Source organism: Chanodichthys erythropterus, chromosome 3, assembly GCF_024489055.1.
Source record: "Chanodichthys erythropterus isolate Z2021 chromosome 3, ASM2448905v1, whole genome shotgun sequence".
Taxonomy (NCBI): Eukaryota; Metazoa; Chordata; class Actinopteri; order Cypriniformes; family Xenocyprididae; genus Chanodichthys; species Chanodichthys erythropterus.
The window spans coordinates 15,522,889-15,533,339 of NC_090223.1; positions in this window are offsets into that span (position 1 = coordinate 15,522,889).

Sequence of the window (10,451 nt, forward strand, 5' to 3'; positions counted from 1 at the left end):
AGCGCAGCGCACGAATGACATGTTTAACTGGCAGGGCTTTAAAGCACATGCAAATAAAGAACTTTTGTGATTGCGAATAAGTGCAGTGTCCCGTGAGTAACTCTACCGCTGTGTTAACGTGTGATGTGAATGTGTCGAGGTCGAGTTGTACGGATGGAGGCACCAGAACTGCAACTGATAGAATGTGCTTCAAAGGCAGATAGTGGAGACAAGTCACACGACATTGGTGTTCGTCAAAAAAACTGTAGGAATGTTAATTCTGGATTTTTACACGGGTGATGATGATGAGAGAAAAACACTGACATTCTGAATTCAAACGGCAATAAAATCAATCGACTCGTCCCTGCAAATGTTGAAAACACCTTACGTTTTCATGAGAAACAATTACCATCCATCCGAATAGGGCTTAACTCGTTATAAGAATAATAACTTGATGCAGCTGCTATCTCACCTTCTTCAACGTGTAAAGCATGATCGGCGACGGTGTCGGTGGGTGAAGATAATTGTAAGCTGCCGCTGCACGCGGAGTCTTCCACTGGTACGGATGTTTTATGTGAACCGAAGAAATTAGTTTTGGTATTTTTGCTATAAGATTAGCATCCCTTTTCTCGCTTTCAAGCTTATTTGTCCGTTTTTGCGCACCACTATCACTTTTTTTAATCATTTTTTGAACACCAGCGAGGCTGAAAAAGCAAAAAAGGCCAATTTTCTAGTCTACATGCCATAGCGTAACGCAAAGAGGCGTTTCCCGATGTCATGGCACGAATTGTAAAGTGATTTTGATTGGACGATGATTTATCAGTCAGGCACATTTTCCAATAATTTTTTCTTGTTATTTTATTAGACACAAATCAACCACCTATGACTTGTCAATCTCATTTCCTCCAGCCAATCACGGGCCCCCTCTACCCGCGGGCCCTGGGGCTTCAGCCCCACCTAGCCCTTATGTTAATCCGGCCCTGCCCGCAGAATGTATTGTATAAATATTTGAATGCGAAGGAAAAGGCTTGGGAAGCAGTTTCGTTGACTGTTGGTGTCGACAGTAAGTTTTCAAATCTTTGTGTCATGTTTACGTGTACTAAACTACTCCAGCAACTGTCAATATATAAGCGTAATGAATATAACTTTACGCACTGCAAACGTGTGCTGTGTGAAAGCACAATGGCCGCTTCCTATGGCAAGCCGTTTTGACTTTTATTCACATCTCAGGATATGAATTCTTGATATCAACAATTCAGTTCTTGATATCAGGAATTACATTTCCGCTAGTAGCAATGTTACTTCTTGATATCAACAATTTAATTCTTGATATCATCAATTCAGTTGTTGATATCAGGAATTACATTTCCACTAGTAACAATGTTCATTCTTGATATCAACTTTTGAATTTCCACTAGTAAAAACTAGAATTCTTGATATCTGTAATTGTATTTTCACTAGTGAAATGTCACCATAGGGTGCCATTCAAATTCAATTGTTGATATCAAAAATTGAGTTCTTACTAGTTGAAATTCCAATTTCTCATATCAGAAATGCAGTTCTTACTAGTAAAAATAGTAATTTTTGATATCAATAATTACATTGCTACTAGTAAAATGCAAATTGTTGATATCAAGAACTCAATTGTCACTAGTTGAAATGTCAGTTCTTGATATCTACAATTGAATTGCTACTAGTAAAAATGTTCATTTTTGATATCTGAAAATGTATTTCTGATATCAACATAATTTCAGATATGTAAAATGGCTTTCTTACTAGTAACAATCACATTCATGATATCAGAAACTAACATTGTCACTAGTGACAATCAAATTATTGATATCAAAAATGAACATTGTTACTAGTAGCAATTCAATTGTTGATATCAATAATAGATTTTGCACTAGTAACAAAGTAATTAATGATATCAAAAATTAGCATTTTTACTAGTAAGAATTTATTTCTGATATGTGAAATTGGAATTTCAACTAGTAAGAACTCAATTCTTGATATCTGTAATGGTTTTGTCGCCCTTTTAACATTTAAAAACATGAATTGTTGATATCAACAATTCAATTCTTGATATCAGAAATGCAATTTTCACTAGTGGAAATGCTGATTGTTGATATCAGGAATTACGCTTCTTGATATCAACAATGACGTCATCACTCGCAGAAATACATTTATGATATCAAAAATGAAATCACAACTAGTAAAAAACATACTTCTTGTTATCTGTAACTTAATTCTTACATGTTAAAATTTAATTTTCACTAGTAAAAATTCTTATTGCAGATATCATGAATTCCGTTTAGGATATGTGCATAATAATGACGACTGCTTGTTAATATTCAAATAAGAGCGTGATGTTTTTACGTGCTCAGAACTGTGGTGAACTGTGGACAAACTGGCAATGGCAAAGGAGGTTTTTAGGCAAATTAAACGCTTCACAATTCAGTTTTCAGACCATACAATGCAAATGCAAAACCAAAAAATTGAAACCAGGCGTTTATTTTCCTTGTTTTACGGTTAGGCCTACATCATCGGTAGCAGCCGCGCCATAGAGTTACAGCAGAACAGACCGTTTGTGATGCACTTTTAAAAGGTAAGCCGTTTAAATAAGATTTTATATCATCAGTACATCTGAATCAAATTAACTTGTGTATTAAAGCATGATAGCTGATATTGCTCACTAAATAAATAGTTTCAGGGGAAGTTATATGATAGTAGATAATAGATTAAAACAGCTTTATTCGTCGTCGTGTAATTAGAGAAAAAGTCTTCTCAACGGGATTATATAACTTTGGGGCTTGTGGTGGGTGAAAGTGGTAAAATTAGAATTCCTTATTAAATATACAACCCAGGTGAAAAAAAATACTAAAGTAAATAGTAGTCTATTGTGTTTTTGAACCATACTATAGTAAATTGTAGAATACTGTCTATATTAGCCTATAGTATTTACAACACTTTGTTAATGAATGCTACAGCATACTGCAGTATAGTGAACTGATACTGTAATAAATACTGTAGTATACTTTTGTTTTTTTATAAACTTCCCTCTCCCCATCAATCCAAAAATCAGCCGAGCTGACACATATAGACAGTCAACAGAATCAAAATGTATTACTGTCTATATGTGTCAGCTCGGCTGATTTTTGGATTGATGGGGAGAGGGAAGTTTATTAAAAAAAAAAAACAATGCTTAAAAGCAGCACTATATATATATATATATATATTACACTAGGCTAAATGGGAAATCATACTAAATACCAAAACTGTATTATATACTACTACTATATTTAATTTGTCCTGTTATGTCTCCTTTTATCTTGCTTTCAATACAAGCACAAAGGGGATTCAGATCCTGAAGACTCCATGCAATCTCGCTGTACCCTCACCGTCTCTGCTCCTTGGATTTTGCAAGCTTTTCCTTGCTCCTTATTTTTAATAAACCTTCAATAAACATAAAAGTTCCCAGTGTTGTTTTTTGTGAAAAAGGGCAGATACACCTGTATATGATTAACACACAACTTGGCACACAATCTTTAGTTATTTAGATTGCTCCTGCTCACTAGAACATATTTCCTCTTTCAGTGCAAACCATGCATTCATACTCCTTTCTCTGACCAACTGGATCATCCTCGTGCAGCACTGCAAACCAAAGCAGAGACTACAAGAACATGTAGGAAAGGACAGACGAAATGCTTGACATGCAGTTTATTAGGAATGTATAAATCCATTGCATTAAACCAGTGCAAAAGTCAATGTGTGTGTATGATCATGTTTTGTTTTAGAATTGAATATATTGTGTATGAATCTAAATAGTAATAAGTTAATGGGGTGCATAAGAATTGTAAAAATTAAGATTTACATTTTACTTAATTAAATTTTACATTTCACTTGTTTGCAATGTGTTTTAAGGCAATCAACTGTCACCTGCAGGTCTCATGTCCTTGTGAAACCACAGTGAACATGACATGATTGCAATTTCACATATCAGAAATACAATTCTTACTAGTAAAAACTTCATTCTTACTAGTAAGAATGAAGTTTTTACTAGTAAGAATGAAGTTGTTACTAGTAAGAATGAAGTTTTTACTAGTGGAAATGTAATTCTTGATATCAACAATTCAGTTGTTGATATCAGGAATTACATTTCCACTAGTAACAATGTTAATTCTTGATATCAACATTTGAATTTCCACTAGTAAAAACTAGAATTCTTGATATCTGTAATTGTATTTTCACTAGTGAAATGTCACCATAGGCTGCCATTCAAATTCAATTGTTGATATCAAGAATTGAATTCTTACTAGTAAAAACTTCATTCTTACTAGTAAAAACTACATTCTTACTAGTAACAACTTCATTCTTACTAGTAAAAACTACATTCTTACTAGTAACAACTTCATTCTTACTAGTAAAAACTACATTCTTACTAGTAACAACTTCATTCTTACTAGTAAAAACTACATTCTTACTAGTAACAACTTCATTCTTACTAGTAAAAACTACATTCTTACTAGTAACAACTTCATTCTTACTAGTAAAAACTACATTCTTACTAGTAAGAATGAAGTTGTTACTAGTAAGAATGAAGTTGTTACTAGTAAAAACTACATTCTTACTAGTAACAACTTCATTCTTACTAGTAAGAATTAAGTTTTTACTAGTGGAAATGTAATTCCTGATATCAACAATTAAGTTCTTGATATCAACAATTGATATCCTGGGAATGAATAAAAGTCAAAACGGCTTGTCGAAGTGTAGGTAAGGCGCGTTAAAAATAGTTTTGACGCAAATTGACAGAGGTTCGAATCCGCCTTTTGCCGAACTCGCTCTACTTCCTTTTCCCATCCATCAGATTGGAAAGGCATTTATCTTCAATACAAATTAAGATATAAAAATAAGATATTCAAAAAGTGTCGAACTTGCGAACTTAAGAAATTAAAAAGACTTCCTATTTCTGCGGTTTGTGCATTTTATAAGTCCAACTGCATCGTTGACAAAGTGGATGTAAACTGACTACAACGCACTGCACCATGCAGCACCAAAATTTGCAATAATGGAAGTATACCGCTCAATTAATTTAGTGTATTTATGTATATTGATACACCGTTTACTCTTTTATGAAACTATCATAGTTAATGAAGCCCAAGTGCCACCTACAGGCCTATTAGTGTAGGCTGGTGAAATGGTGACATGAAAAGAAAGTACTTTATTATGTTACCATTTTTGATAATTATGCAGCATTATGAAAAAAGTCTCTTAATAAACTCCTCCTGCATTTATTTGATCAAAAACAGCAATATAGTGAAAGATGATTACAATTTACAGTGATGGTTTTCTATTTTAATATACTTTTAAATATAATTTATTCCTATAATTTATGCTGTTCTTTTCTAACATTTTATTCATCAAAGAATCTTGGAAAAAATGTATCACAGGTTATAAAAAATATAAAGCAGCACAACTATTTCTAACATTGATAATAAATCATCATATTAGAATGATTTCTGAAGGACCATGTGACACTGAAGACTGGAGTAATGATGCTAAAAAATTCAGTTTTGCTTCACATAAATCAATATATTTTGAAGTATATTAAAACAGAAGACCATTATTTTAACAGTAAAAATATTTCACAATATTACTGTTTTTTCTGTATTTTTGATCAAATAAATGCAGCCTAACCTATATAGCTATAACCTATATATATATATATATATATATATATATATATATATATATATATATATATATATATATATATATATTGCCCCTTTTTTACATCTGAGCCCCTGCCCCTGAGGAACTCTCTGCATGTCCCTGTCTGTTATTATTGCATATAGTTTAATGTACAACAACACTAATGTACAAATATTATCTGACACCATTTATAAGTAGCATCTAACTACTATGTGCACTTATTGCAAAGAGAATACTTTTTTATAGGGCAAATAGAATATTTAGCTTTTTTCACTTAGTGTAAGTAGCATATAAGAAATGGTGCTGTTTTCACTTAGTGTAATTCTATTGCTATTATATTCTATCACTTAGTGCAAATAGATTCTATTGCTATTTCACTTAGTGCAAAATTAAACGTACCTTGGAATATCCAATCTGTGCGCTTAGATTTGTAAACCATATCGGTTTTTCGATCCGCCTATACCCACAAATTTGTAAACCATGCCCACGCTTCGCAGTCTGTTCCCACGGATTCTGTACTTAAACTGTACTCATCCAAGAAGAGAACAGGCTTAAAATATTAATAAAATAATGATATTTTTATATAGGGCAAATAGAATGAATCTTAGGCCAATTACTTTTTGTGTATGCCTATGTGGAATGCATCAAATTGTCTTAACTGCATGCTTAAAATAATTCTCTGAAGCACTTTTTTCTAACTCAGAAGACACAGATTTTAGGGTAAGGTCAAGAAGGGATACAGCTATGGACACTGGGAATGTGCTAAATTAATATTTGGTCATTTCATTACTGTATGAGCACGAACAGCCCATTACCAACACATGTATATCAAACTTATAAAAACTTTGTAAACATGGAGAACAATAAATGACCACACATGCTGAGTTTTATGAATTTATTATGCTGGTGGTGAGTGTAAAATCAAATTCAAAACAGCCATTTCACTTGGAAGATTAAGGCTGTGATATTAATGTTGGCCACTAGAGGGGGCCATATGATAAGGAATCTTTTAACCTTAAACTTTTCTCTATAATTTTTTTCTTTGTTTTTTCCCTTTTACATGCCCCAATAAAATATTATTTGTCAAGTTTCCAGACATGATTGCTGTAGGCCTACATTTAAAATGAAGAGACCTTTTTATTGGTCTCTTTTAACATAACATACACAATTCCGTTCTATTCCGTATTGTTTTGCAGGCAAAAGCTCTGTAAACTACAATCACCAAAACAACACTTCATGATAACAATGTAATGGAACAGTAGAGGCACTTTACCAAAACAGAAAAAAAGTTTACGAATAAAGCATTCATTAGTTATTTTAGGTTTTAAGTAAACATTATTTTATAAAGTAAAACGACAATAACAACGACAACAACAATAATAATAACAGGCTGACAACCCGATGGGCAAGATTACATTATTATTAAATCATTGTCTCTTCCACTCCGAACCCACTACAATTGAGAGACATTCCAGATGCATATTTCATTCAAATATATTATGCAACTGGACTATCAGACGAGTTATCAAGTGTTATATTTAATGTGACATTAAAATGGCCAATGGGAATAGGAAAGAGGTTCAAAAAGACTTTATCATTCATCTTGTCCAATGTGGCCCTATACTTCAAGTTAATGGACAACATATTACTATAAATAAAAATAATACAAGTTATTAGCACATTACAGTGTAGCTATCATGCCATATTTACGCATCCATTGGACAGAGAGTGCAAATATTTCGGCTCATTATTAGGCTATCCCATATGAGAAGGTGTCGGTGTACATAATACATCAAAATGTACACTAAAAATTTTCAGTAGCCAATAACATTTCATTACACTGTTTTACAATGCACAGGCCTTTAATCAAAGAGAAACACCGGCACGAATTTGGGCACGATGGCGACACATTCTGTATTAGAGCCATATGTAAATGTCAGGGATGGAACAATAAAAAAATAGTCCATTGATGCATTAGAAAGTGTAATGAAAACAAAAATAAACATGAAAAACGACACAAGGTTATTTTTCTTATGTTCATGTCAATGGTAAAATAAATGATACATGAATGCCTTGTTCATTTTTTTCCCTTAATTCTCTGAAGGACCCCGTGGCCAATAAAAACAAACAGGATGAAACTACTTTTTAAAAAATAAATAAATAAATAAATAAAAAATAAAAAAATCAAGCCATAATATAATTTTTATGTTTTATTAACTAAACGAAAAAATAAAGGAGCCATTTCTCTGGACGGATGTTCTTCCTCCATCTTTGGCTTACAGAGGATTATGCGAAAACCACATCTCATTAATATTTATTAGCTCATTACCTTAGCTATTCTTACCTGTAAAAATTGCGTTTCTAGATATCAGTAATTGAATTTTCACTAGTTGCAAGAGCAATTTCAGATATCAACTCTCTTTGTTGATATCAATAATTACATTGTTACTAGTAAAAATGCAAATTTTTGATATCAAGAATTCAATTGTCACTAGTTGAAATGTCAGTTCTTGATATCAACAATTTAATTTCTACTAGTAAAAATGTTCATTTTTGATATCTGAAAATGCATTCCTGATATCAACATAATTTCAGATATGTAAAATGGCTTTCTTACTAGTAACAATCACATTCATGATATCAGAAACTAACATTGTCACTAGTGACAATCAAAATATTGATATCAAAAATGAACATTGTTACTAGTAGCAATTCAATTGTTGATATCAAGAACTGACATTTCAACTAGTGACAACTGAATTATTGATATTAAAAATTTGCATTTTTACTAGTAAGAATTGTATTTCTGATATGTGAAATTGAAATTTCAACTAGTAAGAACTCAATTCTTGATATCAACAATTGAATTTGAATGGCAGCCTATGGTGACATTTCACTAGTGAAAATACAATTACAGATATCAAGAATTCTCGTTTTTACTAGTGGAAATTCAAATGTTGATATCAAGAATACATATTTCTGCGAGTGATGACATCATTGTTGATATCAAGAATTAACATTGTTACTAGTGGAAATGTTAATTCTTGATATCAACAATTGTCATTGTTACTAGTAGAAATGTAATTCCAGATATCAAGAATTAACATTTTAACTAGTGAAAACTGAATTGTTGATATCAAAATTTCATATCCTGGGAATGATTAAAAGTCAAAACGGCTTGCCTATTGCCTTTCCCAGGATATAAATTGCTGATATCAAGAATTCTAGTTTTTACTAGTGGAAAATAATTCTTGATATCAAAAATTAGCATTTTAACTAGTGAAAATTGAATTGTTGATATCAAAAATTAACCTTGTTACTAGTGGAAATGTAATTCTTGATATCAAAAATTGCCATTGTTACTAGTGGAAATGTAATTCCTGATATCAAGAATTAGCATTTTAACTAGTGAAAACTGAATTGTTGATATCAAGAATTCATATCCTGAGAATGAATAAAAGTCAAAACGGCTTGCCATAGCTTCCTGCTTCAGCAACACATACGCACTGCATACGGACCGCACATGCACTGCAGACGGATTATGTGTGAAACAGGCGTAAGAGTGTACTTTTCATTGTTTTCACTCCGTGGTCCGTCTCAACCACTTCGCTTAGGAGACGCTTGTGCTGCGATTAAAGGAATAACGTCCGCTACAGATGCATCAGAGGAGCTGACCTCGCAGTTTCTGTTTGCGTCATCACAACATTTCGGCCGTATTGTTTCGGTGATAAAAGTATTTTGGCCGAAAACCGAAAATGCACTTTTGGGTGGCCGAATATTCGGTGCATCCCAAATTAAATTTTCTCACCTGAGAAGACAAACGAATCACATAATAATGACCTGAAATGACTTGCATAATAATGAGGCCTTTCAGTCAGGTAGGCTGTGAAAAAACCCTCTGTGATGGTGTATATCAAACATACAGAAAAAAAACAGCAATACTGTGAAATATTATTACAATTTCAAATGATGGTATTATATACTTTAAAATAAATCCTAATGTATTTCTGTGATGCAAAGTGTCTGAACAATATGTTACCTCTATGGCATTTCATATAGGCTTTTAGCTTAAAAGCATGCACATTTAGAGAAATATTGATGGATTCTATATGTTTATGTCAATTATCTATACAGAGGAGTAATATTTATTCAATATTTATTGTCATCACTATGCTGGATACCGTTTTCAATTCATACTTGCAGCCGGAGGGCACTCTGCACATTTAGTCCACACATTCATCCAAAGAAGAACAGGAACCAGGAACTAACGGCATGTCTTCTAGAAGTCACCAACCATGGCTTTAACATCCAGATAAACAGTAAATAGACAATAAATACATGAATGAGACGATGTATACATGTATTTGCGTCTGAATAGCGCTGGCTCTGTGGGCGTGGCCGCATTAGCGGGTAATGAGCTGAATCACAGACTTCTGACATGGCTCTCTTTTCATACAGATTACATAAACACAGAATGTTTGTTTTCGATTTGACTTGCACGATTTAAAACCTGACATTTCAACGTTTCTTTAGACATAAGTCATTTTTTTGGTGATTAGTATTCACTAAGTTACAATTCATTTTCTGAGAACTATCAGATTGGACTTCGTTCAGAGGGAGACGAGAGATCATGCATCATGTTAGTTTTCTTTATTTTACAAAAAGCACAACATTGTGTTTTTACTCTGAGTGTACACAAATAAAAGAAGATATCTTATAGTTTCAATTGATATTACTTATGTCTCTATGACAAAAAAATGACG